General features: G+C 39.5%; 1 pseudogene; it reads left to right on the forward strand.

Moving 5' to 3' along the window:
• The window catches only part of LOC138006807 (uncharacterized), a 19,229-nt pseudogene extending 12,888 nt beyond the window's left edge, over positions 1–6,341 (forward strand).
• The last annotated feature ends 814 nt before the right edge of the window (positions 6,342–7,155 follow it).

Here is a 7,155-nt window from a genome sequence, read left to right on the forward strand (position 1 = left end):
GTCCAAAACACTGAATTTTATTTGAAACAGCTGCACACTGGTATATATGCGCTTATGCAAGTGCTAATAACAAAAGTAATATTGCGCTGTATAATATTTGTGCAATGCAAAACTACAGCGCGGTACCTGGTCTTCGCCTACTGAAAATTAGCTTTGTTTCACGTTCAAATTTATAACCCGGTGTAACTTTTTTAAGTGAATGTCTGTAGCGAGTAAAATGCTTCTTTTCACCGATGAATATCACAATTTAGGGTAAACTATTTGAAAATAACCTTGAAAATTATTGCTAAGTAGCGGAGACTAGAGTTATCAAGGAACAGAAAGTCTTCCGCATAAGAATTGATGCAACAAAAGTTGATCACTTCCTTGATTTTATTTCACACCCAGACCTTCTTCAGGATGTGGCATTCAGGACCAGGAACTCAAAACTCGACTCTGGCGAACAAATCATTATTCCGGCAGTTATAAGGACACTTATTCCCTCTCGAGTCATCGAACAATACACTTCTTACTGCAAACAAGAAGCATTCGAGCCTGCTAGTGACAGGTCACTTTTCAGAATACTCGATGTTTGTTCTGCTTCTATGCAAAAGTCGCTTCAAGGTTTCGACAACGTTACGGCAGCAGGTGCGCAGGCTTTCCAGAATATCATGGATATTCTTCAAACCCTTAAAGAAAATGGGACCAAAGGAGAATGGGTTGAGGCGATGAGCAAGGCTCTCAGGGAAGCAAAACGGTATTTGAAAACTGATTATAAGATGCATGTCAGTCGAGTAGAAGACTGCCAAGACCACTGCACCGTGCACGCCCTCAGTGATCCCTCTGCTAATTCTGCTGATTATAGAGGCGTGTGCCACCACAATCATAATATCAATTGCGAGAGATGTGACGCTTTGGAGAAAGTGATGAAGGAGATACTCCAAGAATTAGAGGATTCTGAATTGAGCGAAGAAATGAAAACAAGATTGATGTTTGATTACAACAAGAGTACACAAGACATCAACGCCTGGAAGGCACACCTCCTTCGTTCAGTAAACCAAGAAGAGGCAAAGCAAGATGTTCTGGATGACCTTGACCAAGAAAGTTGTTTGATAGTGATGGACTGGGCCATGAAGTTTTTACCACATCGTTACCGCGAGCAGATGAGCGAGTTTTTTGGTAAGCGAGGCAGAAGTTGGCACATAAGTGCTGTTATAACCAGGTCCACTGTCGAGGGATTCCAGGTTGAATGTTTTGTGCACTTGTTCAACACATGCACCCAGAACAGCTTCGCCGTAGCATCCATTATCGAGCACCTTCTCAGCACACTAAAGAAGGAATATCCCATGCTAAACCATGCATTCCTTCGGTCAGATAATGCTGACTGTTACAAGAACGGAGCACTTCTTCTTAGCTTGCCAGAGATCAGTGCGCGATCTGGTTGGTATAAAAGTTATGCGCTATGACTTCTCTGACCCCCAAGCTGGGAAAGATATATGCGATCGCAAGACAGCCCCTTTAAAGGCCCACATCAAAAGGTGGGTGAACGAGAAGCATGATGTCCTAACAGCCGAAGACATGAAGCAGGCCATCGAGTCCTACGGAGATCTGAAAGGATGCCGAGCGGCCGTTGTGCAAGTAGACACCTCCCTGGATTTGGGTAGGAGCAACAAAATACCAGGAATCAGTTTGCTAAACAATTTTGAGTTTAGCAAAGACAGCGGAATTCGAGCATGGCGAGCGTACAGCATAGGGCAAGGTCATCTGCTGAAATATTGTGAACTTCAGATATCACCTCAACCGGAAACTAATCTAAGGGTGATTGTGCCTTTTGGAGAACTGACTAAAGAGAAAGGAACTGTGGGAGAAAAGTCAAAAACGAGCACTGACATATATTCCTGTCAAGAAAGTGGCTGTGTGCTTACTTTCAAGTCGCAACACGAGGCAGACGCCCATATGGACACAGGGAAAGACAAAAACGAACTTGAATCCGAGTCATTGTATGATACTATTTGCAAGAAATGGGCAAGCCGAGTTACGGGTGTTACAGTCACTGGTAGGCACCAACAAGCTGTAGCAAGTGCCGTCAACCAGGAAGGACAAGTACCTTCTGGTAGAAGTGAAGCTATTAAAACACAAGGATGGGCCCTGAAAAGCGTGAAAAAGCCAACAAGAATGACTGAGAAAGGGAAGGCATACCTAGAGGATATATTCCAGCATGGCAGCCACAGCGGGCACAAGGCCGATCCTGTTGAAGTCAGCAGACAAATGAAACTGGAGAAAGACAGTGATGGCAGACTTTTGTTCAAGCCAGATGAATGGAGGACACCGCAACAGATCAGCCAGCAGATCTCGCGGCAGCACAGAAGCAAGTAGACGAAGACGACATAGCCCCCGAGGAGTCAGAGGTTGCCATGATCACTCTGCGAAACCAAGTGATGCAACAAGTGGCTTCACCCGAGCATCCAATTGTTGTCGGTAATAGAAACGTCTGCCAACTTGTGCATGGAATGAAGCTGGGTTCATTGAAGATTGCGGAACTCCAATCAATCTGCAATCATTTGGACATTGAGCCTTTGGGCAGCCTAATGCGAAAGAAGAGCTTCACTGCCCCCATAGAAAGTTATGTAAAGCTATGCTCTTGCTTCCAAGACTAAATTGGTCTCGGAATTTTCCCAGTAGGGGCTAACGGTACGAACAGGTGTAAAGCGTTATGAAAATCGAGTGAATGTTTCTTTTTACATTTTTATAGCCAAATGGAGTACCCCACGTGTCATGGGTAATCCCTTGGCCGTATATTACATGAAAAGTAGGATGAGTTTTTTTCCAGAATGAAATCATCAATTGCCACCACACAGCAGGGTCATAACGAGGTATATTTTTTCATAACTGATCCCGTATTTTTGCCCGAAATTTTGATCCCTGATCAAAAAAGCATTGAGAATTTTGATCCCTGATCCCGCAAAAATTTGTTAAGTCTGATATCTGATCCCGATGTCACGGGTTGTGATCCCAGATCCCACCCCTAAAAAGGCTGTTGATCCCTGATCCCATATACCTTGTTACGACCCTGACACAGTTGGTTTCGGTAGTAGTACAAGCACCTTAAGTAGCACAAGCACCTCAATTAATATAAGCACCTCAAGTAATACAAGCACCTTAAGTAGTACGAGCACCTTAAGTAGTACAAGCACATCAAGTAATAGAAGTGCCTAAATTTGACAGCCACGAGATTTGTGTTCTCCGCCATTTGCAAAACTACAAGGTAAGCTTTACTTTGATACCAAATTCGACTATTTTAGGGACATTTTCGATTATTTTCCTTTAGGTGAAGGTAGAAGATGACTAGTATTACTTTCTGGAGATTATTTGGCTGTGTTTGTGGTCAATTTTACCTCTTTTAGTGTCGATTTACGCTAAATGAAAACGATAGGATTTTAGCCAGTTGTATTAACTATTGACATGCAAAATTTGGTTGACATTGATCTTGTTTTGCTAAAGTTACACCGGCGAGATGTCATCACGTTATCCCATTGGAGAGTGGGCACGGCAGAGAAAGGAGAAACGACAGGTTTTAGTTGAAGCGAATAAGTCTATTCAAGAATTGGAAGGAAAAATTACAGAACTAAAGAGAAAAGTAAGTTAGGTAATTAATGCTGTAAAAAAATGATTTTGGGTTTTGTGATTACCTATTAATACTCAGATTTTTTTATCGAAGTAGTATTTTCGATTTGAAATGCAAAATTTAAGATCACAAGTGTATTATTTGTTTTACAAATATAATATTGCATGCTGATAAATATCTTCTTTACCAAATAATAATGAGTAATTTCTTAGAGATCGATTTTGCAATAAAAACAAAGAATAAAAATCATAAGCACTTGACAATTAACTCGGAGTGGTCGAAACGTTGTGATTTTTTTGCATTACTTTGCTAGAGGCTGATATGATATCTTAAATCAGTAATAAATAAGATGTTGTAGGAGACATGCACTTGTGCAAAATATTTATGCAGAGCCGTAATTACAGCAATTCAGTATTTCGATGTTTCAAATAATTTTATCAGATCGTTATTTCAGTGTTTCAAATTCTAAAGTCACTCTTCCTTTTTTCTCTCTACAGCGAGGGTTATTAGATAATGAAATAGTGCGTCTGCCAAGAGGACAACATGTTGTAATGCCAACCACTCTAAATGAAAACAACAGTGACAAGTGTGTTGGTTTGTCACACAACATTTCAGCTAAGAGAAGAAAGCTTACATATGCTTCTGCCAAGAAACTTCACTCTACACCAAGTACAGAGCCTGAAGTTCAATGTGCAACTGCCAATGGACTTTGGAGCACCTTAGTAACAAATCGTAAAACTAAGGTAGTTACTGGCATACTTAAAAAGTCAAAAACTGTTTGTAAAGCAGTTGTACCACAGCTTGTGGCTAAATCTGTAGCTAAATTTGACAAGTCCTCAAAGAATTTTCTCAGGTCTGTAAGTGTGCTATACAAGGGTGGAATTCTTAGCAAGAGAAAGTATTGTAATATTAGATCTTCAGAAATATTTGATTATGACATCCCAGCAAAGAAGCGAAAGTGCACAGAGTTTGAAGAGGGTTGTAGATTACCTGCACTTGTACCTTACAAAGAGTTGATGAAATTTATAGAGGTACAAAATATTGGAGAACTTAATAGCATACCGCAGGCCCCTGCTGAAGGTCAAGTAGAAAAGGAAAATGAAGAAGTTAATAGAAACTTACTGCCAGTGGTCCCTGGTTATTATATTGACCTTAAAGAGCGTTTACTCCAAATGGCAGACCTCTACCTTCACATAGATAGCCATATACCTAACTTTCTCACATGGTTTGGTAAAGAAAAGGGTCATTTTCTAGTAGCAGTTGGCGCAGATGGTGCCCCTTTTGGTAAGGCTAATGAGGCTTGCACATGGCTTATTTCATTTTTGAATGTTTTAGAAAGAATTGCCTCGCCAGATGACAATTTTTTGATTTGTGGCGCCAACTGTAAAGAAGATCACCCTGCAATGGTAGAATATGGCAAACAACTTAGATCAGAGATGACTGCTATTGCAAGTCAAACGTTTACAGTAAGAGATCAGCAGGTTAAGTTTGAATTTAAACTTGTTCCATCAGATATGAAGTGGCTTGCAAAATTTTCTGGAGAACTGAGCAATGCTGCTAAATACCCATGTTCTTTTGCAAATGTGCAACTTACTGAATTACAGGAAAGAGGGCAAAGCTTGAGTAACAATCCACAAAGTAAGTGGAAGCCATGGGAATATAAATTCAGGGAAGAAGTTGCGAAAAAGGTGACACAATTTAAAGAAAAACAGGGAAGGGCAATTAATGCTGCTCAAGAGCAGACAATACGTACAAAAGTATGCAACTACATAGCAAGCCTTAAATCTAGAAAAGAATTTGAGCCAATTCTTGGTCCAGTTATTCAGAATGCAAAATGTGATAATCTTCATGTGGGAAATAATTGCCGGGGGCATTGGCATAAGTTGCTTTTCACCCATGTTTTGGCTAAAGCAAAGATTCCCACCAGTGCAAAGTCTGTTTTTCACTTGGCAGAAGATAACTCTTTGCGTAAGCATTTGAAGGCCCTCCGGTTTAAATTAAAGTGCAAGAAGATGTATAATAAGATTTTGCGGTGGTTCAAAGAGAATCGAAAGTCATCTCCCTTTGAATTTCGGTTCACTGGGGAGGAAACGAAGAAATTTTGTGATGGCTTGTTGAAGCTCAAATTGAGGAGGGAAATATTGAGCAGGCCAAGAACTTCTTTGTATTGTCTCTTGGGAGAATGGGTCTTCACCTAAGGAACTGCTTGTCCCTTGCCAGCAGAGTCTCCAATATTAGCTCCAGTGATCTACCCAGTTTAGAGCAAGATTGCAGACAGTATTTTAATTTGACATCATTATTTCATTCTGCAAATCTCAGTGTTTGGGGAATGGGCTACTGTGTACCCTTTCATACCAAACAGCTTTATGAAGATCTTGGTGTGGGTTTAGGAATTAACTCAATGCAGGGAAGAGAGTCTAAACACCAGCAACTTGCTTCGTTTGCCAGTTTTTCCCTTGTAAAACACAGATGGGTCAAAGTGTTTAGGCATGAGCATATGTCCAACATTTGGATAAGGCAACAGAATCCATTTCATGATACCTACAAGAAATGTAAAGACACGTATATTCCAAAGCGGTGCAACACTGCAGGATAATGTTCATGTGGTATGCCTTCAAGCACTGAAGGTGCATGCATGTACTGCTCATGTGAAATTTCAAAAGAAATTGTTGCTTGTGGTTCAGCGGGGAAAATAACATTAAAGATGAAAAAAATTCTTGCTGAAGCTCAAAAATGAATATCTTCTGTGAGGCTTGGCTGGATGATATCAGATTGGGGGCGTTCAAAGGTGTTAGCTAGAGAATTAAATATTGAGATAATAAGAGGTTTTTCTGAGGAAAGTTCATTGATAATAAGAGCTTTAATGTTATATGCTGTTTAAGGTTATAATGTTCTTATTGGTTTCATAAAAATTACACTTTATCTGGATCTTAAATGCTAATATTTTGTGTTATACAAACCCCTAAAAGAAAACTTGATAACAAATCCACAAATTGGCCATTGAAGTAGATTGCTTTTGATATACATTGTATTATATTCAGCTTGGCAGTGAAGCTTAGAGGACACAAAGTGGCCTACTATAATCAAATAATAACAATTTCACAACTTGTGTGATATTCATGGGATAAATGTTGAAAACTGAAGATGGAAAGTATCTAATCTTTATGTGTTCAACCATAAAGATCAATATCACTGTCATGGAAGGTCATAGTATGAACCCTGCCTTTGTCTCTGGATTTCTCTCCTCTTGTCATAATTTCTAATCACCTTCTTTGGGGTAAGTATGGATATTTCCAAAAAAAAAATACATATATATATATATAGTTAAAATTTTGTACAGTCCATGCCCTGGTAATCATAATCATCTTGCAACTTAATTCTGATGTAAAAACAACAAAAACAACTGGAATATTCCAATGTCAACCAATACAATATTCTTTATATAATAGTCCAAGTTATTCTTGCATTTTGATTGGCTCTCACTTATGGCCTATGAGAGGGCAGACGCATAGCTGACGTCAGCATAAAAAAATTATTATATAAAACAGATA

This window comes from Montipora foliosa, chromosome 6, assembly GCF_036669935.1.
Source record: "Montipora foliosa isolate CH-2021 chromosome 6, ASM3666993v2, whole genome shotgun sequence".
NCBI classification, from domain to species: Eukaryota; Metazoa; Cnidaria; class Anthozoa; order Scleractinia; family Acroporidae; genus Montipora; species Montipora foliosa.